The 21,600-nt window shown below is 57.8% G+C and overlaps 1 protein-coding gene across 5 annotated transcripts in view; it reads right to left on the bottom strand.

Annotated features, from left to right (window-relative positions):
* The window catches only part of ADGRB2 (adhesion G protein-coupled receptor B2), an 84,812-nt gene extending 65,642 nt beyond the window's left edge, over positions 1 to 19,170 (bottom strand). For all 5 annotated transcript variants that reach the window (XM_072027486.1, XM_072027488.1, XM_072027490.1 and 2 more), the window contains exon 1: positions 19,056 to 19,170. The gene's annotated coding sequence lies outside the window, so the exon portion shown is untranslated. The remainder of the gene's footprint in view (positions 1 to 19,055) is intronic.
* Positions 19,171 to 21,600: the final 2,430 nt, after the last annotated feature.

Here is a 21,600-nt window from a genome sequence, read left to right as displayed (position 1 = left end):
GCCATGCAGGGCCGGGCTGGGTGGGCAGCACCGGAGGTTTTGGGGCTGTCGCTGGGGGGTCCTGGGTGCTGCTGCTCCCCCCACAGGGCTGGTGCCGTGGGGATGCGCAGTGCTGGGTGTCCCCGGTGTCCCCGGTGCTTCAGGTCCCTGCAGGGAGGGCAGCGGCCACTGCGCGTGCCGGCACCACGGCCGTGGCACACGGGGTGCTGGCTGCACCCGCCCGGCAGCTGATGAGCTGTAATTAGCAGGATTTGCTCCGTTTTAACAGCCTGAGCAAATATTTGCCCAGGGAGCCCTGGCACACGGCCTCCCCGCTCCCCACGGACCGCGCTGGCTCCTGGTCCCCAACATCCCCATGGTCCCGGTGTCTCCTTTCCATCATCCCCTGAGCTGTGGGGGTACAGCAGGCTCTGAGTGGGGCTGCTCACCCCAGGACACCCCCAGGACACTCCCAGGACACCCCCGTGCCCCCACGCACTGCAGAGCCCCCCCGTTATCAGCTCCATGCAGCAGCAGCTCAGCGCCCAAAGCACCTCAGAGCAGCAGCGAGCGCACAGAACCCAAACCAGGCGGGGAGGAGGAATTAATTATTCCCATTTTCTCAAATCCACACACGTCATTTTAAAGGTCTCACCAGCTCTTTGCCCAGGGGGGCAGCTCCCCTTGTTCCTCCTCTCTCAGTAACCCTCTCTCTTTTTTCCCAGCATCGTTTTTATCTTCACCTTCCTGTTCCCTTTCTGCCTTCCCCAGAGTTTCAGCAACGCTCCTCCCCGGCGCATCCCTGCACCCTGCTGTCCCCACCAGCACCCCAGCACCCCGGCCGTGCCGGTGCGGAGCCCCAGCCCTCATCCCAGCCCCAGGGGGCTGCTGACGGGCCAGGACCCCGTGTCCCTCGTGCCTCCCGTGTCCTGGAGGCGAGCTGCAGCTCCGCGCCGGCGCGGGGATGAAAGGCAGACGGCTTCGCTTGAAGCCTCGCAGTGGGGAAAGGTCTTCGGAGCACCGCGGCCGATCAAAGGCAGCTCTTCATCTATTTTAATAAGTCTCCGCCGAGGCCCTGCGGTCGGCTCTGCGTGGGGAAGGGGCTTTCCGGAGGAGATCAAAGCCCAGGCGAGCGTCAAAGGAGCTGGGACTTGGAGGGAGGCGAGGAAGAGGAGGGAGGCGAGGAAGGACAGGGGAGGTGGAGGCCGGTTGTGTGGCCGTGAGCAAGGGTGGAAACTGCTCCCGGAGCTTGGCCAGAGCCTGGGCAAGAACAAACTCTTGGATAAAGCAAGGCAGCAGCCGTGGGGCCCCCCCGCTCCTCGGCACGTCCCCAAGCACCAAAACCCAGCTGCAAGGCGCAGCGAAAGCAGCACCACGGCCTGGGCACAGCACCCCGCAGCCAGGGATCTCCCTGCCGAGCAGCAACAGCAGGAGAAATATGGTGAGAACAGAGCACCGAGTAAATGTGTTCAGCTCGGGCACCCGGGGAGAAAACGTGAAGGAAATGAAGATGTGCAGCGCCGGAGCGCTTATCGCTCATCAGCCCCAAGATGGGCCCTTTGGAGATGAAAGCCCTTTTTCTTTTGCAAAGGATTTATCAAGTTTTGTTTAAAAATCACCGAGGAAGATTCCCTATTTGGATAAGCCTCTGGCTTGCGCAGGATTAATGTCCTGAGCCAGGGACTCGCAGCAGGCTGGGAACAAGATGATAGCGAGGGGACGATAAGGCACGGCCAGCACCAAACGCTCCCGGATGGGGCGCAAGGGGCCCAGGCTGCCCCTTCCTGCGGGACAGGCACCAGGAGCCCACCCGAGCACTGCAGCAGCTCAGATTTCTCAAGTTCTTGTAGCTTTAGGACGGCGGGTGGTGTTTATTTTGCACCAAGGGGGGATGCAGCTCCTGGTCCCCACAGCCAGCGTGTCGACGCATCGGGACGTGCCAGGGCATCTCCGGGAATCCCAGAGCTCCAGGTCAGCCCCGCTCCAAGGGGACAGCCCCAGATCCCCTCCTGGGGTCAGCAGGAACGTGCTGTCACCCCAGGGAGCCAAGGAACCCACTGGGGACCCGGCTCTGCCCCGTGGTCCCCCTGCTCCCCATGGCCCCTTGTGAGCCGCGAGGCGCCCGCGCTGACGGCTCAATTATCAGCATTCCGCTCCTGTTTGCCCGCGGATCCTGTAATCAACGTCTGCGTGTGTATTCTGGCAAAATTAATCATAATTGCTGAAAGCAAGACACATCGCACTTGTAACTTTGGTCCGTTAATTAGGAGTCTGTAATTGGATACAGCGCTCCCCGTAAATCCAATTACCTGGGATTAGAGCCGCGGCACCGCGGGGCCGGGGCGGCCTCGGCAGGGACGCAGCCGGGGCGGCCGTGCCAGGCTCACCCCGACCCCACAGGCTTTGTCCTGGCTCCCCTCTCCCCCAGGACAACGGGGCTGGGATCCCCCAGCGGATCCAACGCCTGGAAGCAGGGGGCAGGGGCAGGATGCGCCCCGGAGCCCTGCGCCAAGCCCCAGAGCAGCCTCCCCGGAGGTGCCCCAATTTCAGCGGAATTAAGCCTTATCCTGGCACGCTCTCCGGGGGTGCACGTGCCAATTCCTGGGGTGATGCAGCCCAGAGATTGAGGGGAGCAAGGGCACAGCCCCGTCTGCCTCTCACCTGGCACATTCCCAGCCTGAGCCCCCCCTTCCCCTCCCCAAATCCTCCTCGTCGCTGCGTGGCCGGCAGGGCAGCGGCACGCCGCTCCCCCCAGGTCCATAAAGATTAAATTACAAAAGAAGGAAAAAGGAGATTTTTTTTTTTTTTTTAACTACGCTGAACAATCATCTCCTTTAATATCCATAGATAAAACCTGTAATTGTTTCAAATGAGAGCTAGGTAATTTAGGCTCCGTTTTATGGTGTTTTGGACTATAAAGTCCCCGTGCTGAAATCTCCTGGCAGGCAGGTGCAGAAGGCTGGGTTTGCTGGGGGTTATTTTTATTATTTTACTTAGAGTTAGCCGAGAAATATGGAACAATTACCCTTTAATTCAAGGTGTCCCCAGGGCTTACTCCGCTCCCAGCTCTCTGAATACCTGATGATCACTTGGAAGGCAGAGGAAGCCGAAGAGAGGGAGGAGCAGGTGCCCAGCGCCACCAGGCCGTGCCGCAGCCCCCGCTGTGCTCCCCCAAAACCCAAAAAATCCGGGAGCCCTGCAGGTGACAGGGACAGTGACAGCCTCCTGCAGCCCGTGGAGGACAGGCGAATTTCTCCCCTAGCAGAACGGGAGCTGCCCAGGCTCTCCCCACCAGGCAGGAGCCGTGCCCGCTCCTCTCCCACCCCGCAGGCTGCTGCGGAGCACCAGGAGAAACCCCAAACCCCAGCCTGAGCTCCCTGCCACCTGCACGGGTGGAAAAAGGGGAAAAAGGAGGAAAAAACGCACGCAGCCCGAGCTGAAGTGCACCAGATTTGGCGACGTGAAGCCCAGCACAGCTCAGGGGGAGCACGGCACAGGGCAGCGGTGCTCAGCCACGCTCCCCCGAGCCCCCCCGAGAGCCTTCTGCAGGGCAGCGCAGCGCTTGCACGGTGCAGGCACCCCTATTAACCTAATTAATTACAACAGGGGCCTGCGGATTGCCTCATTATGAATGTGCTTCGTTTTGATTTCCCTTCTAATTAATTTGTATTATTTACACACAGCACCAGCTGGCCGGGCAGGACTCAGAGCAAACGGCTCCTGGGCGTTAAGGGCTGGTACCGGGGGAAGGGGATGGAAACCTGGGGACAAACCCCACAGCCCCAGGGGCAGGATGGATCCCATGGGGTTGTAGGAAATGGGGAAAAAAAACCTGCTTTGGGGGCTTTTTGCCCTGCAGAGGACACGGGCAGCAAGCCCACCACCAAACCACAAGGGTCACCACCCCACGGGGTCGTGCCTGGAGACCCCAAAGGCCGTGCCCCTGCCCCAAGGGTCCCCAAGGGGACGTGGTGGTGCCATGGGGACCCCAGAGGGAGCCCGGTGGCCGGGCCTCACTAGAGGGCAGCAAAATGCTGCCGTTCCCAGGGCTGGTGGCACGGGGCCACCGCTGTGACCAGCCACAGACTCCTTGGGGTCCCCCCACCCTTGTCCCCCACCACTCGGGCACGGATCTCCCCATCACCACAGCCTCCAGTGCCCAGGAGCTGCCACCCCCCACTTGGGGTCCCTGGCAACCTTTTGGGGTGCTCAGGAGAGGCTGGGATGGGGGCACCCTGCCTGCAATGGGAGCATTTTCTTGGTTGGGGGGTGCTGGTGCTGAAGGTGGCCGAGGAGGGACAGGTAGAGGCCAGCTGGGCGCCAGCAGCACTTTTTTGGGGGCTCAAACACGGGGTTGCTGCAGCCCTGGGCACCCCCAGCACCCTGCGCCACGGCCCCCCCAGCACCGGAGTGGTTTTGGGGTGCCCAGGAGCACCCGGGGAGCCCTGCCTTTTTTTCCACCCCCCCAAACCTTTCACCAAAATGCAACCCTGAGCGCGACGAAGGGCAGCAGAGTGTGCCCGGTGGCAGAGCTCAGCCCTGCGGGGCTGCGTGGTACCACCGAGCTCAGCAAAACCCAAAAAACCCTGCTCTGCTGCCTCTGCGCTAAAACCATCAGCAAAAAAACCCTGCTAAAAGCCCGAGCCTTCACCCTGTGCCCGTGCCAGCTGCAATTAGGACTGCAACCCCTTCCTCTCGTGGCCAAATGGGTACAGGAGGTGCCTTTGCAGGAAAGCTGCAGGCTGCACCTCGTTAAGTGCACCGGATTTTCCTGGCCTCCTGGGGGACCGCTCAGAGCTTCGCTGCCAAAAGCAGAGTGACCCGAGCACATCCTGCACCAGGCGGCCACGGCGCCGCTCCCCATCCCAGCTCGCCATCGATTCCCTGTTTTGGCCACCCCTGGCGTGCTCCAAGCCCTGCCTGGTGCTAGGACAATGCCAGGGCTGAGCTTTTATCCATCCCGAGCTGGCAGAGGCAGGGGTTCAGCAACACAAGGAGCCAGCCCGGGTCACCAGGAGCTCCCCACGGCACGGCACGGGGGCTGTGCCAGGCAGGGGCCATCCTGTGCCCGATGCTGCAGCCTCTGCTTGGAGAGCAGCTCCTGTTCTTAGGGTTTCTCCTCCTGTATCACCAAATCCAGGGGAGTTACGAGCCCATCGCTCTGGTCAGAGATCGTTTTTTCCCTCCCCAAGTGATCGCTCATTGTGGAACTGGCTCTAAATGAGCAGATGGAGCCAATTCTGAGCGCACACATCGCCCCGGCTCGGCTGCGACTCGAGGCTGACCACAGCTAAAAATAAGGCGCCGCTGCTGGGGCTGAGCAGCAATTTGCAGCCCTTGTGGTCGGTGGCAAGAGCTGCTGCTTGGGAAGGCCGGGAACGAAGCACAGCCCCTTCCCGAGCACTCAGGCGGCCTCACCCTGCCTTCCCCCGGCCGATGCCAAACGCCCTTCGCTGCTCCAAGAGCACCAGAGGGATTTTACTGCCGGAGCTCGGAAGCAGGGGCAGGCTCAGCCCCTGATGTGCACGGTGGGTTTTACCGACAGATGCTGCAAACTCAGCGCCAGCCCCTCTCCAGGATCTGCAGCTGCAGGCTCCGAAAGTCCCAGCGTGGGTTGGCCACCGGTCATGTCCCCAGGTGGTATGTGAGCTCTGGTCACCTCCTGCGCTCCGGTCACCTCCTGTGCTCTTGTCACCTCCTGCTCCATCACAGCTCCCTCCGATGGGAGCCTCCAGCACACGAGCACGAGCCTCCTGGCTGCGCCCACACGGCAAAGCCAGCTCCAGAGAAACCTCTTCAAAGTCCGCCTTTAAAGCCAAGGGAGTAAAAACCACACAAGATTATCACTATTATTTGTTTGTTAACCTTCGGATTTACTCAAGGCCTATGTTTGCGACGTGTTATTGCTATTAATCTCTATTATTTACTTCTAACATTTATTAAGTGGCCTTCCTGCGGGCTGGGGCACATGCTTCGCATTTCTCGGAGCAGAAACCAACGCTTGGATGTGAAACGTTCACAACCTGGCTGCCGGGAGCCTTTTTACAGCCCCTCCGAGCAGGAGGGGCGAGGGAGGAGGTGCCCAGCCCACGAGGTCCCACCAGGGCCCCCACTGGGGTGGCACAGACGGAGCCCACAGGTTTTTGAGCCCCTGGGGAGAGGCGAGCAGAGGATCTGAAGGAGCTCCAGGTACAGCAACGCCCTCCTGGAGCCGGCCGATGCCTAGGAGCTCGCTCGGAGCAGCTCTCCTGCAGCACAGCCATCACCCACCAGGCTGCTGGCTGCCTGCGAGGCTGTGCTCAGCAATCACACAGCTTTCATGCCAGCCACCAGCACGGTCCCCATGATTATCGCCCGCGAGCTGCTCTGCCTCCCTGCACCTTCCCTCGCCGAGCACGCGACTCGACACGACTTTGTTCTGCAGAGAGCCGCAGCTACGGCCGGGCACTGCTGCTGCCTTTGAGGACACCTCCTCTGCACGCCCTCACCGTGCTCCGACAAAAGGTAAACCCCACGACCTCAGCTCCTCTTCCCAGTAACGAGAGGAAAACGAACATCCTCTGAGCTCCAAACATCCTCTGAGCACCAAACATCCTCTGAGCGGGAGCACGAGGCCAGAGCGCTCTTCAGATCTGTTACCAGAGACATTTCTGAGCGTGAGCATCCAATTAAAAATCTCTCTCCACCTTCCCCAAACCTTTTTTATCCCCCCACATCGATGTGGCCGGCAGCAGAAAATCATTTTTGGCCTGAAATCCTTCCCAGCACAGGGGGAGCAGCCGGGCAGCTCCCACGCAAACCACGCCGCCCTCTCATTAGCGGCACAAACGGCCCCGTGGCGCACGAGGGGGCTGTTTAATGAAGGCACTCGCTGTAAACAGGAGGAACGAGAGCCTCACCTGGCTACCCAGGCCGTGCTTGTTGTTTTTAGTGAGCTGGCAGGGTCAGGAATTAACGCTTCGTGCCTCATCCTGGCTCACGCTCTCGGCCCCAGCGGAGCGCTGCACCTAACGAGCGGCCGACCCGCGGTTACCTCGACGCTGCCTTCAAAGCTGGCTCTCCCGGGATGATGACAGCTTGGGGAAAGGCATAGGAAAAAAAAAAAAAAAAAACAAAACATCACTCTGCTAAATTATGAGGCTGTCGGAGGAGAATTCCAGGCGCAGGGAAACCTCGCGTTGCGTAAGAGCGGCCAGAGGCACGAGGCAGGTTGAGCTGCTGGGGCTGCACGGCCCCATGGAGGGGTTCCCCCAGCACCTCGGGGTGCCCTAATTACACTGCAAAGGGACCCCCTGTGGGGGTCCCGAATAAATGCAGCCACCCCGTTCTGCCCTGCCTGCTGCACCAGAAAGCGTCTGAGCTGATGCAGATGTTCTGGCTGGTGGAATCCTGGGCTCCTTGGAGCTGGATTTTTGCGCTTTCTGTGCATTTCCCTAGCAGAAGGCAGAGGACAAGGGCAGGGCAGCGGCGCTGAAACCACTCAGCTCGCTGGATCTTTATCACTGGCAATGAACAGAGAGGCTGCGGCTTCGTCTCAGAGCCTGGCTGAGGCACCAGCCAGCAGAAAAATCCCCCCTCCACCTCCCAAGCAGCAGCAGCAAAGCCCTCGGGCTCCGCGTGCCAGCCCCTCCTGCGCCTACCAGCACCCGAGGAGCTCGGCAGCCCCGCAGCAGCACGGAGCAGAGCCAGCACGGCTCAGGGTGAGCCAGCAGAGCTGTGGCAGCTTTAACGAGGCCCTGCTAATTCAGAGGGATGGGAAGAGCGAGCAGAGGTCAGCGGCTGCCTGCAGACTGCCCCGCTCATTTGCTGCAGGTCGCTGTCGGGAAGCCACCGGCGGGGGGACCGCAGCTTTGCTGCGTGTCTGGGTTCACAAACCGCAGCCGTGACCCCAAACGATGGCTGCTGGTGAGGGATTTGTCCAGCAAAACCCCATCAGCCCAAACGGCAGAGGGCTGGGAGTGAGCAGGAGGCTGTTATGGGGCTGCCATGTCCTCGTTCCCCTGCCTGCAGCGGGCTAAGCCAGGTTAATCCACAGCGTGGAAAAAGAGAGGGGTTAAACAGCAGTGGCCCGAGCTGCGGCACTCTTCCAAGGTAGATCCAAGCAATCCATCACAGCACAACCCTCCTGCGCAGACCACACGGATTGTCATAATCCAATTACCCCCCTCTTCCCTGCGCCCGTGCATCAAAAGCAACCGACGAGGCCGACGGTTTGCCAAAAAGAAAAACCCACCAGGAAGGGCACTTCTCACGTCCTGGAGCTACGGCCTCGCGCAGCTGCGTGCCCAAGCTCTGCTGCCTAATTACCAACCATTTCATGCTCCGAAAGTTAATATTTCAACCAGAAGGACCAGAGGCTGCCTCGCACTGGCGGCCAGCTTCCCTGGCTGCTGGGGAGCCTGCCCGAGGCAACAAACCCCGGCTCACCCCAGCCCTACAGACACAGCTCCACGGGCAGCCAGGGACCCAAGGAGGAGGAATCACCCTGCCCGGGGTTACTGCAGCCACCCCAGGGACGTACGAGGTGCCCCCGAGAGCCCCAGAGCAGTGTTTTGGGTCCCTGGGGCAGCATCGCCTCCTCCCTCGCTGCTGCTGCTGCTGCTGGTGCCATCCTGCACGGTTAAAGGGGAGCCCCGGGGGGAATTTCCTCCTGGGGAGGCTCGGAGCAGGCGGCTGCAGCAGATTGCAGGGAGCAGCAGGAGCCGAGGCAGCTGGCACAGGATGGCCAGGGCTGCCCGGATCCACCCCGCATCTGGAGGAGGTCGCCCAGCTGGGTGCTGTGCTGGGCCAGCTCCCAGGGCTTCGAGCCTTTTACAGGGGGAAGGACTCCAAAAACATCGCTGCCAGCCCGGCCCCGCGTCGCAGCAGATGTTAATGAGAGAGAAAAATACGGGATGGAAACCTAAAGGGACACAGGGAAATCTACAGGATGCCTCCGCCTGCATCCAGCAGCACCAAAGCCCAGCCCCATGCAAGCTTCTGGGGCTTTTGGTCGCTGCTTCCCACCTCCAGACAGCCTCAACCTGCCACAGTCCGGCACCCAAACCCCCCCTGCACTGAGAGGCATCCTCCTAAGGTCAGCGCCCTGGAAAAGTTCCCCTTTCAAGGTGACTTCTCAAGCTGTTGCGAGCAAACATCTGCAGGATTTTCCCTTGTAATAACAATAATCCTGCGGAGATTTGCCTAATCTCCCAGTGACTCACTCACCGGCCCGGATCCCCTGCCCTAATTACGGCACCGCTCCTCAGCCTCTTGCTCATCACAGCCACACTTCACGTCGGACCATTGCAGCCTCTTTTGCTGCTTCTCCAGGCCTGGAAATGATCTCTCCATCCTCCTCATACCTCCCAAAAACCCAACAGGCACACCGCATCCTCTCGCCGGGCTGGTTCCTGCAGAGCTGGGCTCTCCACGGGGCTCCCTGGCTGCTGGACCGCAGCGGCGTGGGGAAGCTGCCCCTCTGCTGCTTTATTTTGCCTCTGGTGGCATCGGGATCGCCCTTCTCACGCAGGAACCAGCACCTGGAAACCTTCTGATCTACCTGGGGCCTCGGGCAGACTCGGATGAACCATCACGAGGCACAGGGTTCTTTTATCAGCCCTCCAAATCCCTTCTCCATTAGTTCCTAATCCCCTCTGGGAAGGGACCGGTGCCTTTCCCTCTCCCCTCCGCTTCTCTCCGCCGTGGATCATCTCACCGCAAGCCACCGAGTCCTCCAAGTGCTTCAAACCCCAGCAAATCCTTCACCATGGTAACTCAGCCAGCGCCTCGCGGCCCCGGATCTCAGGTGATTCGTGAATCCTCCTGCTAGGGGCAACTGGCTCTGCCTCGGGCACCTTCTGCAGGAGCAGAAAGCGCCGCTGATGAAGCTGTCTTCAAGGCAGGAGATGAATGCTGAACGGGGACCAAGCTCCAGCCCGTAATTCCCCCGTAGCAGAACCCCCCCAAAGCGACAGGCATTAACAGCGCTTCTTTGCTCTACACGAACCGAGCGTGGTCCAACTCCCAGAAGAAGCTGCTGAAGCCAAGAAATTGGCAAGGCTCCGAGAAGAAGCATATGTTTATATGCAGAACAGTGAAATCATCTGACAATAGTTAGCAGCACGCAGGAAAACAAAAGGGGAAAAATCCCCCTCGTCCCTCCTGCTCGCTACAAACCCCTGCTGGAGGAGGCTGCGGCATCACCGGGGGTCTGTCGGGGCAGGGTGGCTCCTTCCAGATGTCGTGGACAAGTTCTTCCCATCCTACCACACACATCTTCTAGAGACAGAAGGTAACATCACAGGTGAAAATCAAGGACCACAGAGCCCTGTGTTTGCAGCCCTCACCTCCTCGTAACAGGCTCATCTCCCACCCCAGGCATGGGACAAGGCTCACGCCTTGCGCCGGGGCCGGCTCAAATGAAGCCTTGGTTACCTATGGCACTGCCTCTTCCCCGTGCCCTCGCTTCCACGGTGCCTTTCCAGCCTCATTCTTTCACTCACTGGCAAAAACAGGTCACCATCTGCTCTCCCTCCTGACTCTGGCTAACCGACAGCGCCAGCCTCTGCAGGAGACAAAGCAGCGGCTCCGCAAAGCCTTCCCCGGCGCGCCCCGGGGAACGCAGAGATTTCCTCTCCCCTAGCAGGTGACCACCAAGGACAGCGGCACGGGGACGATCGCTGTCGCAAGGAGGCCCGCAGGCTATGAAATAATGACCGAGAAAGTCTGCTGCTTCCATCGGCACGCCCCTGGGAGATGGGGGATCCACAGCTTCCACCTGCGAGGCAGGAATTCAGCCTGCCCGACTTGCAGCTTGTGTTTTCTGTCCCAAAGCCTGCAGACACCTCGTCCTGTGCCCCCCCTGTGCACGGTGTGCCAGCACGAAGCGCCCCAGCAGGCAGTGATGGGCACGGAAAGCACCTCGGGGTCCCTGTTCCCAAATCCAGCTCTCCTAGGGAGAGCCCAGGGGTTTAACACGCGCCCTCTGCCTGAGCGGGGGAATAAAACAAAAGGCAGCAAGCACCAGAAAGCCACGTCGCTGATCCACAGCACGTGAGCGATGCACCAAAGGAGCCTCTTCTTCCCCGGACAGGGTGGGCAAAGAGGTTGTAAGCTGAATTTTTAACCTCACGGCCCACCAGCAGGTCTCTCACTCCTAGATCCCAAATATTCAGCTGGGAACTGAGGTCTAGAGCAGCCCACAGACCCCGCTGGTCACTGCGCCAAGGCAGGAGGCAGCAGAGCAGGCCATGAGGGTTTTCCCCTCCAGGATGGGGAACACTTGGAGACGGCCACTACAGGGGGAAAGAGCTGCTCAGACACCACAGGACGAGCTCACCCTACAGCACCCAGCTCCGCCGTGCCAAAGCCTAACCCCAGCCCCTCCACCTGCCCCTCCCCGGGCTGAGCCAGCCCCAAAATTCACCCCCAGGTCCCGAGCTCCTCCTCGCAGCACCACTCCGCATCCATCCCTGCATCCCGGCACGGCTGCGGGTTGCCACAGCAACGGGAGGGGAGGTTTATCATCGCTTCCTCTATTGAATAAAACCTTGGATGAAATTTTGTTTTCTCCCCGCTGATGCGAAATGTCACGGATTTGTTTCTGACCCCGCTGGAGCTCCCGCTGTATTTAGAGATGATCCAGGCCAACTTTCAAAGCGAATTTGCTGCTGCTGCCGAGGGAGCGCGGCGCACACGGAGGCAGGGCAGTGTCTGAATCCCCATTAACAACTCGCCTGAGCCGCCGGGTAAGCCGCAGAGAGCAGCATCCTGGAACAAAGCTTGTCTGGACACTTCCCAAACGCTCACCAAACACGCTGGCTGTTGTTAATTAAAAGGCAATCAGCTGTCTCTGGGTAAAAAAAAATAAAAGCAAACTCTCCTACAGACACAGGGGTCCCTGGGATCAATCCTGCAAGGTGCACAGCACTTGCTGGCGAGCGCTCCCGTGCAGAGCCACGAACGCCCAGCACCACGTGAGCTGGGCCCTCCGGCTGCACAGCAGAAATGCAGAGCAGCAGGTTTGTGAGTCAGCTCTAGGAATGTGAGAAAACTGGGTAGGAAACAGCTAAACAAATTGCAGATTTCTTTTTTTTAAGCTCTGCGTGGCGGTGCCAGGGACCCTTTCCACGCGGGCCAGCTCCCCTCGCTTCAAAAGCTCTCCAGAACGTGTTCCCACTGCTCCTGCAGCCTGACGGCCCCTCCGGCACGTCCTCTGAACGCAGTGTGACTTGAGGAACGCCCCGGAGTTTTGCAGCAGGATTTGAGGAGGCAGTAGGGAAACAGGAGCACAGAAATGGGGCCTCCCTCAGCCAGAGCTGAGGCTCTCAGGAGCTGCAGGGCACCCTGCGCACGGTGCAGCCGGGTTCCCCGGCCTCAGGACCAGCTCCAGAGGTGAAAGTCCCCTTTTACTGCTGCCTTGGTGCACGCTTGGGCAGAGCCCTTCCTGGAAAAGCAGGCAGAGCCTAACAGAAACCTCAGGTTTCACCCCCATGGGGTTTTTGTGGAGGAGCCCACCGGGGCCCAAGCTCCCGGCAGCTGTGCGCCCTCACCTCCAGCCCCTTGGGGCTCCGATCGTGCCCAAGCACTGCCAGGATAAATCCCGGGGGCACTGGAGAGCACGACACAAGGGGAACGTGCTGGTTGCTCTTGGCAAGGCGAGGCTGGGGCTCAACCAGATGGCAACAACTCAGCTGAACACTGAAGACAAATCCACCGTTAAAACCAAAGGTGTCTGAGCCCCCAAACCTCTCCGCTCAACGCCATCTGGGGCCACAACAGAGCAGGAAAGTTGTGTCTGGGTTCTGGGCTCTGCCACCCCTCCATCCACCTCACTGCTCTTAGCAAAAGCATCCCGCTAAGGGACACCCGGAGACCCCGGAGGGTCTGGCTGTCACGCTCAGCACAGTGACAAATTTTTCCTGGTCCCCCGGGACCGCAGTGAGGCTGCGCGAGGCCGGCAGCAGCTGAACTGGGAGCAGCGGCCATGCTGCTGGTAAGCACAGAACAGAGCCACGGCGTTCAGACAGGCTGCGTGCGGTGTCACCTGGCCGACGGGGGATGGATTGCACTCCTAATTGCACGCCAAGTCCAAGGGCAACAAAGGCAGCCGAGCTCACACACCTCTGATCCGTGGCACGGCTCCCGCGGCTCGCCAGGGGAGATTTACAGAGATGGAGGCCTGGAGAAGGCAGCGGCCCGGCAAAATGAGAGGGAGACCTCAAAACCTCACCTCTAGCTGTGGCAACATCCAGGGGGGCACCCCACAAGGATCTCACCATGCAGGGAGGGGCCCATGGGTGCCATCGGAGCGGGATGTGGAGCCCCATGGGCGCAGAGGGCTGCACGTGTTGGAGATGTTACAGCAAAGATTTAGGAGGTCACTGTCCTCAGCGTCGGTGTTTGCCCTTGAAACCCCCTTGTCAAGGGAATAAGAATCGTTTCCTGCCGAGGCAGCCAGCTAAAATCCCTCCTTTGTCTCGCACCAAACGTGGAGCCCGCGTTACAGACACCCCTGGTGTTTTATGACCCCTTCTCACTGGAGAGGCAGCGCCGGCTTCCACGTGAGCAGGAGAAATTCCCTCCGCCTTCAGCTCTGACAGCCATTCTCATCCGTCTTCTGCCCCGGCTACGCGGCGAGCGGGAGGAGACCGCAGTTTATAATCCAGGTTTTATGAAGCGTGGCGCGAGGACACGATGATGGAAGGGTGGCGCTGGGCTGGATTCAGAGGCAGCACTCGGAGAGCCCCGTGCGCCGAGCCCCCTGCCAAGCGCCGGCTGGGAAACCACGAGGCTGCAAATCCATTCCTTCCCCTTGGCGTGGGAGGTCCCGAGGAGGTGCAGATTGAAGGCTGCTCCCTTTCCACCCCGTATTGATCAGGTATCGGTGCTGCGGGGCGGCAGAGCTCCATCAATTAGGGACGCTCCCCGCTGCACGAGGCGCTGCAGCCCTGAAAGGCAGGCTCAAGCTGCAATCGCTTTCTGCGTTATTGCATTTCCAATACGAGGCTGAGCTCTAAGAGGCCACATTTATCCTCCTCGTCAAAAATTGCTAACTGGATGAAGGACAGCCCCAGCAGGCAGGCGGCAAGGGCACCGCAGCGGGAGCTGCAGACAGCTCCCAGGATGTGGGATGGAGCCACAGGGAGCGTTTGCTCGCCCTAAGAACGTGCCCAGCACAAAGCAGGGGCCCCTCATGGATCTGCAAACTCCCCCAGTTACAAACATGGGGCAGGCAGGGCCAGGCAATGCCTCCCGAGGAGTCAGGAGAAAAATCTGGGGGAAGAGGAAGGTTGGGAGCAGCACAGGAGGTGGAGGTGGTGCACGCAGAGCAGTGTCCTGAGAAACAGGTCAGGCATCCAGGCTTCGGGAAGCAACTTGTGTCCTTTTGAAGCACGAGGAGGGGCAGCCACAGGTCCCACATCAAAGCTCTGACTGGCAGCAGGACGACCCGACCGAGCTCCTGTGTTTTGCAGGAAACCAGAAAACCAAAGGTGGGGCCTCGGTGGGCAGCAGCAGGCGGCGCAGACAGCCAGAGCTGCTGAAGGAAGGCCGAGATATTCCTCCCTCTGCCTCGCAGCTCGCTGTTACCACCCTGCTGCCAGAAGAGCCCACGGCCACCCCCAAGCACCACGGCTCCCCCAGCATCACGGGAAGGCACCCAGCTCCCTCCTGCAGCGCTGGGATGCCGCAGTCGCTGCTCCCGGGGGGCTGCCCATCCTCACCCAGACCCCAGTCATTCCCATTTGGCTTCCTTTCCGAAATGGGGCTGGTGCCAAGGCCAGGAAGATGAGCGAAGCATCAGGTGAAGGGCACGAGCAGCTCTGCGCCCACCCCGTGCCCACTCCCCAAGCGTTGGTGCTCGGCAGGGCAGGGGCAGCTCCCCGCACGGCGTTTGCAGAGCTGGATGGAGCAGGGGAGGGTGCTGGGAGGCAGGGGGAAAGCTGCTGGAGTGCTTACTGGTGCCTTGATCTGCCGAGGCAGGCAGCACGCCCGCGGATGGCAGAGCTGGTAAAACAAACCCACTCGCTGTCTGGCTGAGAGGCAGCGCTTTCATGCTGCAGCCACTGCTTCCTCTGATCAGCTCATCGCGGAGGCCAGCAGACAACAGAACGTGTTTTCTCCCCAAAACAAGGAGCTGACTTCGCTCGGCCTGAAGGTGGGAACAGCCAGGACCACGGGAACTGCCAGGTACCCCTTGGAGCCCCCCCGGGTCGGGGCAGGATTTCTCCAGCCCCCAGGTTTCTGAACCAGCAAGAGCTGGCACTGGGGGGAGAGCCACTCCTGACCTCTCTGAGCGAGCAGAGCCCTGCCTGGGCGCGAGGTGACGAAGCCCAGACCCGTTTGTACTCCACAGGACCCCCCCTCTGCCTGGGAGCACAACACACAGCTCTGCAAGCCCTGAGCCCCCCCAGCTCAGGACAGCCACGCTCTGCAGGCTGCAAACCCCAGGAGCTCCGAGGCAGCCGGGCAGCAGCTCGGTGTCAGGAGGCTGACAGCTGCTCACGGCACAGCACGGCGCTGCGGAGAGGATGAGCAGGTTTGCTTTGGGGTTTTTAATCATAAAAGTTGAAGGAAATTGGTTTTCCGAGCTCCCAGATTGGAGCTGGGCTGATTTTTGAGCCCTGCCACCATCCTGTCACACAGGACCGGCAATTTCTTCTTCATTTTCTCCGCAATCCCTCCAGAACCGTGCACAGCACATTTCCCTAATTCACATTATCAGCACAATTTGTCTCATGAAAGACAGAAGGACCATCTGAGACCAAGAGGAAAGCTGCTGCCCTTCGGGTTTTCCCCTCTCGCAGGCTACATCGTGCCTCTGCTTTCAGCCTCCTGCCTCGGAGCCATGCACAGTTTGAAGCCGCTGCCCAGAAAAAGGAACGGCACATGCAAAAAACTCTGAAAGAGCAGAAAATCTATTCCCTTCCTCGGCTCTCAGACGCCATGGATAATTGATACATGACTCCATGAGATAAAGAAATAAACCATTCTTCTTTCTGGAGGCCCCTTCTGCCTCTGCCTCTCCGAGCAGGGTAGCCTTTGACCTTGAGTTCTTGCATTAATGCCTGCACACAGCCAGCCAGGGATATCACGCACGCACTCGGCTCATCTCCTGGGGTTTCGCTTTCTTCTGCCCCTGAATAATGGCAGCTTTGTCCTCCGGTAAATGAAGGAGCAGCCAGTTTATTGCAGGCCCAGCTTGTTCGCAAAGATAAACCCAGTGAAAAATGTCACCTGCTGATTTGATCCGCCCCGTGTGCCACTTTAGCAGCTGCTCCATCCCCAACACCCATTATCATCAAACAGGTGGAATAATGGGAGTGTGTGCGGCGTATATACATAAACATGAGAGCTTGGGGAAAGATGGCATTTCATCCCCTAGCCCTGCAGGCCCTGCTTGGTGAGCTGCTTTGTTTGGGAGTGCCAACAGCCTGGGCTGACAGCGAAGCTTCCTCCTCGCCCCCTGGGCACTGCAGCAGCCAGGGGCAGAACTGATGGGAGGTGGGCACTGGGGCTGAGCTCAGGGCACCAGGGCAGCATCCCAGCAGTGATGGGTCGAGGGAAGTGCTGGCAGAACCACAGAGCTGTCCTGGACTTCAATCCTGCAAGAGCTTAATGCTGGTGTGCACCGAGAGGCACCGGGGGGCTCTGGCAGTTATTACACGGACGTGGGGCAGGAAACAGCCCGTGCTGCTCGCACCACAGCTGCCCAGAGCCGCCTCCTGTCTCAGCTATCGCTGACAGACTCGATTCTGTGAGCACCACAATTCATTTAAAGCCATTTTCAAGCGACGGCAAACAGTTTAATTCTGCTGCCCTTTGGCAACCCGGCTTTGCTTCCTCGCCGAAGCCCCGAAATAAATGGCAGGCTTGGATTCGGCTGGGCAGAACGCAAACAGGAAAGCCGGGTGATAAATTACCTTTGCAGACACGAAGGATTCACCTGGGACAGGGCTATTACCTAGTAACCAGGAAGCAACCGCGGGTTATCAGCGTCACATCAGCTTTGTGAGCGCCGCTTTCACCTCCGCTGAGAGCGCGTGGGAGCCACCAGCGCTCTCGGTGCTCCCAAAGCAGCTCCGGTGGCCTCAGCCGTGGGGCGATGTCAGAGCAGTGGCAGCAGCAGCAGCGGCAGCTTTCTGAGCCTTGGCAGCTATCTGCAGCCCTCCTAGGGTGTTTAAATTTACTGTCATCATTAAGGACAAAGACACGGATGTCACACGCGAGGCATCCTGTAATGGATTTAACGCGGGCTGGAGAGGAGTTAACTGAAATGCAGAGCATCCGTCTTGCTTTAAGTAATTATCCTTGCAGGAGGAATACTGCTACCAAAAGCAGGTCTGCTGTAATTTCTGACACCTTCCTCCTGACCCCTCTCCTATTTAGAATTTCTGGCTAGTTTTACAGAAAGGAAGGCAAGACTGGCTCATTAGCGAAGGCACAAAGAATAACTAGGGTAGGTTGGGATGGAGTCCACACGGTAATCAAAACACGGCTTTGTAGTTAGCACCGAATTCCCGCTGTCTCAATTACGTTTGTGGAGCCTACCCCGTGCTGCACGCAGCTCTGCTGTGGGGAGACTTCTCTTTGTGCCTTATTGGCTGCGCGGAGTGGTACTGTGAAAGCAGTTTCCTTGACAACATTTTTTTTTTTTTAATGGAATCTTTTTTTTTTTCCCTTTGCCCCTCTCCACGGCCGCAAGATCAGGCCCGACTTTGAATCCTGGCTGCGGAGACACCGCCAATACGAATGAGTGCCCCACAACAAGGGACACCCCAAAAGCCTGCCCCTGAGCCGAGGCCCCCGTCCCAAGCAGCACAACCAGAAAAGGGTGGTGAAAGCTGAAATAGTTGCAAAGAGCCACGGTGATTATCACAAAGTTGTGCATTTTGTAGCTTTTTCCTGCAGATCTGACACCATTTCGCTACCGTTTGTCTTGTTTTCAGGGTAGGGGGAAGAGATTTGTCCTGCAAGCACCAGGCTGAGCTGCTCCAACAGCAGCCACGCAGCAGGTGCCCCGCGTACAACACACCCCAGCTGCTCCTCCAGGGCACCAGCCCCCCGAGCCCGATCTGCATTTCATCCCCCCTGCACCTGATCCCACAGCAGGAGCCCCGCTGCGTGCCTCACAGCCCCCGGGCAACACAAAAAGCACGGATCAGAAGCAGCGACAGGTCTCCCAGCAAAGCAGACGCTCCCCTCCCTGCCGAACGCTGAGTGGTGGGGCTGAAGCTTTCTGCAGGAACAAAAAGCCCCAAAACCTGCAGGCAGCGGGGCCGAGCAGCTCGGGGAACCACAAGTCAACAACCTGCTGCACCTGCCTGCACGTTTCCCTCCAGCCCGATGTGTTCTGCCGTCCTTTCCTCCAGGGAAATCTCTGACTTCAGTCCTAACGCTGTTTATATTCCACGGAGGAACGTCCTCTCCCTTTTAGTGCTTAAAATTGAAATTTGGAATGGAAACGGCAGTAAATCACCAACAAAGCAGCACGAGGCTGGGGCTGCATGCAGAATCGGCTGCGGCAGAAGGCACCCCGAAGCACCAAGTGCAGCGGGTTGGAATAACCAGCTCAGCAAGCCCGTGCCACCCAGCAAGCTAATGATCCCGCAGCCCTCCGGATAACAAGGGCAACACAAAACAGAAACAAAACAGTAGCCCAGGAAGGTCAGCAGCTCTGCACGCACGGCCTTGCCAAAGATAACGCAAGGGCTTGCTGAATATGATTTCAGGCAGGGGATCGTGCTGTGCTCTCCATTCTCTGCTAAACACTGCAGATGGAAGCAGCTCCAGCTCCCCTGCCTCGCCGGGGGCAGGGGGCCTTTCACAACATCGCATCCTCCAGCTCCCTGCGTGCGCATCCCCTCAGGGTGCTTGTCAGGGAGAGAATCCCTTCAATAAAGGACTCCGGTCATCAGCATTCAGCCAGCCTCCCCACCCTGCTTCCCACCAGAGTGGCTTCAGGAACCAAAGAAAAAAACGTCCTGGACCAGATTCATCCCCTCCGTTGACTCCTCGTGCAGCCCTAGAGGAGCCGTGTGATTACTCAGTGCGTTTGGTTTCCCTCACAGGACAGAGAAGAAGCAATCCCTTACCTGTTTCCTCTTCCCCCGTGAGCTCTTCTAATTCATCCGCAGGCTTGGATCGGGGATTTTCCTCCGGTGTTGACTCGCGGTGTCCCTCGTTTGTCTCCATCTACAGAGTTAAGCCCTGTAAGAAAGGGCACAGACAGAGGCACCTCAAACTCTAGCTATCCTGCCAGCAGCCACTGCCAAAACAAAGCTTCTCGAGCAGCCTCTAAATCTCCCCCATGGCCGTTTCCGAGCTCCTTGCCAGTCACCGAGCGCTCAGATGCTCAAGTTACCTGGGAGCACACCCCTGAAACGAGGCTTGGACAAAAAGTGCCTGAGCCCAGAAGTGGAGCTCTGGTGCTGGATGGCCTGGAGGCAGCTTTCAGCATCTGCGCCAACACCCTGGGGTCAAGTAATGAGCAATTTTGTGAGACGGCCTCGTCCCCGGTGTGTGCTCTGCTACCCACCAGCAGGAGCAGGACCTGGACCAGGTACAAGGCATGAAGAGCCATTAAGGGTCACTCGCATCACTTCACTGGGGACAGTGATTTAATTCTGACCAGGCAGGCAATGAGAACAAGGAAGCTCCTCAGCCTTAGCTCCTCTGGGGTGGGATTTTTGCTTGTTTTCAAACTAGGAATACGAATATTTAACACAGGACTGCCATGGAAAACTGTCTGTATAGCTGTTGGACAGTCAAAAATGAGAGGTGTTCCAGCTACACCTGTTAAAGCATCATTTCGTCCCTTTGGGGCAATCCACTCAGCAGAGCCCAGCAACACACTCCTGAGCTCAGCTGCAAATATTTCTGTGCTCCAAGTGCCTCGGCTCCAGCAGCCTCCCTGGCTTTGTTAGGGAGCATCACAACCCAAAGCCATTGCTGCCACCACCTCCAGCAGCTACAGGAACATCGTCTTCTAGCGGTGCCACTGCCCCTCTACAGCAGCAGCAGGTCTGACAGCACCCTTGGCACGCTCCAAGATCTGTTTTACTCACAAAGCTGTTCTCTCCCCCAAGGAACACATCCCTAACTGCTCTCCTGAGATCCACAGAATGGATTTGCAAGTGGTAAGACTCAGGGAAATGATTCATAACTTCAGTTAAAAGCATTGTGCTTCTGTAATAGCGTGTAACCATGACTCCTGCAGTTTCTTTACCAACACTGATACCCCGCTCTGCTCATTCTTACTTGCCCCAGAAGCACCATCTGAAGTCATATAAGCACGCACGTGATGCAGTTACCCCCAGTTAGAGGAAGTATCAGTATCTGAGGTTGCCTAGATGGGAGTGAAAAGAGCTACCAAGAGAAATAAGTAACTCATACAGGAATAGCTCAATTCCAGTGAAGCATGGAATTTCTTTTCCTACTGACTAGCCTGAGGTTAACACGCTGTTTTACTTCTGTGCACAGTAAGCAAAAGGGTAAAAAACCTTCAACCAAGAACTTGGCGTTAAGAAACAAGACAAAGCTACACAAAGACATCCTCACAGAAAGAGGAGATGAAAGCTGGCAGTCACTGCTTTCAGCCTCATGGCCAAAGTGGTTTATTATCTCACTGCCAACAGGGACCAAAAATTTGTTCTAGTACACTAGTGGGAAAATCTGATAAATATTAGAAACACGATGCCAATTCGCAAGTAACATTACTTCTTTCATGGCAGCAAAGCAAAGCTGATCGGATTGTTATCTGTGCAGCCCAGAAAATAGCACCTTAGTGCCACTTCAATAAATTATGCACATCAGCTCGGTGGCGTTCCACTTCCAAAGAGGGGAACTGACTGGGATCCAGGACTCCAGAAACTCGCTCATTGTTACCCCAGAACAATAACCCAATTCAAACCCTGCCAGGTGACACGGTGTCTAGTCTTGTCCAGGGCACAACAGTACGATTTGCAACAAATCTCTGCCTGTTCTCAGAAACACTAGCAGGAATTATTACATATATATATAAAAATATTTTTTTTTTAAGGTACATTTACACGTTCTCATGTTTTTAAACAGGTAACTTGAAAGAAAGTGGTTGTCTGCAGCATTGCTCTGTTCTCAGAAGTGGACCAGTGTTTCCCAGTAGTTACGGAGCCACCGACCAGTTCAGACCACGCAGCACTGAATGACGCCTAGGGATACACGGGGCACGGACAAACTTGTCCAAAGGCCCTTCCAGATGAGACCAAAGCAAAACATTTAGCATTAATGACCTGCAATAAATTCATTAAGAGCCAGAGGGAAGAGACATTTTACTGCAAGAACTTTATTGCACTACGTTCAAGTGCTGAACCAAATATCGTGCCTACTGGACATTGGTCACAATTACGTTCCCCCGCTTGTGTCTACGCTGCATGACAGCCTGCACTTTTCAGTATTTTTTCCTCAATTAAGGCTGCAGTGTCACGGTATATAATTAGTACATTATAAATCAGAGTAAAACTAGGGGGAAGAATGCAAAGTTATACATACAGCATGTAAAATATATATATATTTTTTAATTGATCTTCAGAAGGGCTTGGGGTTTTTGTTTTGAATCCAGCTCCACACCTTCCCCTCCAATCAAACTTCTGTCAAATCAGC

Source organism: Anas platyrhynchos, chromosome 24 (assembly GCF_047663525.1).
Source record: "Anas platyrhynchos isolate ZD024472 breed Pekin duck chromosome 24, IASCAAS_PekinDuck_T2T, whole genome shotgun sequence".
In the NCBI taxonomy this organism is placed as follows: Eukaryota; Metazoa; Chordata; class Aves; order Anseriformes; family Anatidae; genus Anas; species Anas platyrhynchos.
The sequence above is the reverse complement of the archived record's forward strand: the minus strand, read 5'-3'. Positions and strand labels throughout refer to the sequence as shown.